The sequence below is a fragment of the Elephantulus edwardii genome, unplaced genomic scaffold (assembly GCF_000299155.1).
Source record: "Elephantulus edwardii isolate Elephantulus edwardi_28Jun2011 unplaced genomic scaffold, EleEdw1.0 scaffold00013, whole genome shotgun sequence".
Classification (NCBI taxonomy): Eukaryota; Metazoa; Chordata; class Mammalia; order Macroscelidea; family Macroscelididae; genus Elephantulus; species Elephantulus edwardii.
The window spans coordinates 10559475-10560733 of NW_006399763.1; positions in this window are offsets into that span (position 1 = coordinate 10559475).

The window sequence follows — 1259 nt, forward strand, 5'->3', positions numbered from 1 at the left end:
TAATTTTATTTATTATTATTAAAAATGTTGGGTTTCCTGTTGGAAATATTTGACAGTGAAAGATCTCCACTTTCTTTCACTCTTCCTAGTATTAAATTCAACCCCAGAAGAGTAAGTATATTTGCAATTAAAAAGTATTATTCTTTCATCAGGTACATGAGACTTGTTATAATTAAATATTTCATTAAAGGTTTACCCATAACCAAAGTGCATTCATTTGCATATACACACACACGTACGCATGCATATACACATATTTTTTCATACCAGTATAATTTTCTTTTGTTCATGTAATTCAATTTATAATCTTCTATACTCAGTACTCTCAATTTTCCTAGACATTGAAAAAGATACAAAATGAGGAGGGCAGGCAAAATGGCATGCTTCAGTATAATATTTAGCATCTTCTATCTCTCTTGCCTATGTAAAAAATGTTAAAATGCCTGAATGGTAATATGTAATTTGAAGAATGGAAACTCTAGAACACATTTAAGAACCTATAAAAACCTCTTATAAGGCTGCTATTTGGAGCCTATAAAGAAAATAAGATATTGTCTCCAGAAGAGAATACAGAGATAAGAAATTATTTTAATCAGGGAGCTATCCAATATGGTTACATCTTTTGACCACACAACTTTAATTTGAATGTTGAGCAAATGATCCAAGACAACTGGTTTACATAAAGATCACTCAATATCAAAATTGGAAGAAGATTAATAAAAAGCTTACAATATATAGATGAGAAGACCTTATTTCCTAAATATGATGTGGACTAGAAGCATTATGAGGCTAGAAGGCAATGACTTCGAGTATGAATTATAATTGATCATACAGAAAAGATTTCATGACTGTACCAATAAACAATATAATGGTAAATGGATAAAAGAGATAGATTGTCAAATATTTGGATACAACAAAACTCCATGGAAGTAATAGACAAGAAATCAAATGGCATATTACAATGGAAAAAGCTACTGCAAAATTCTTTAAAGTGGTCAAATAACATGGATGATATTTTGAGGACTACGTTGTGTCTGACTCAAGCCACAGTATTTTCAATTGCTTCACATGAATGTGAAAACAAAGTGATAAATAACGAAAATTAAAAAAATTAATACCTTTGTCTATGATGTTGGTGAAAAGTTTGAAATATTTCATAAATTTCCAAAAGAACAAACAAATCTGTTTTGAAAGAAATATAGTCAGACTATTACTTCGGAGAAAAGATGGCAATTATAACTGACAAAAAATATGTTTAT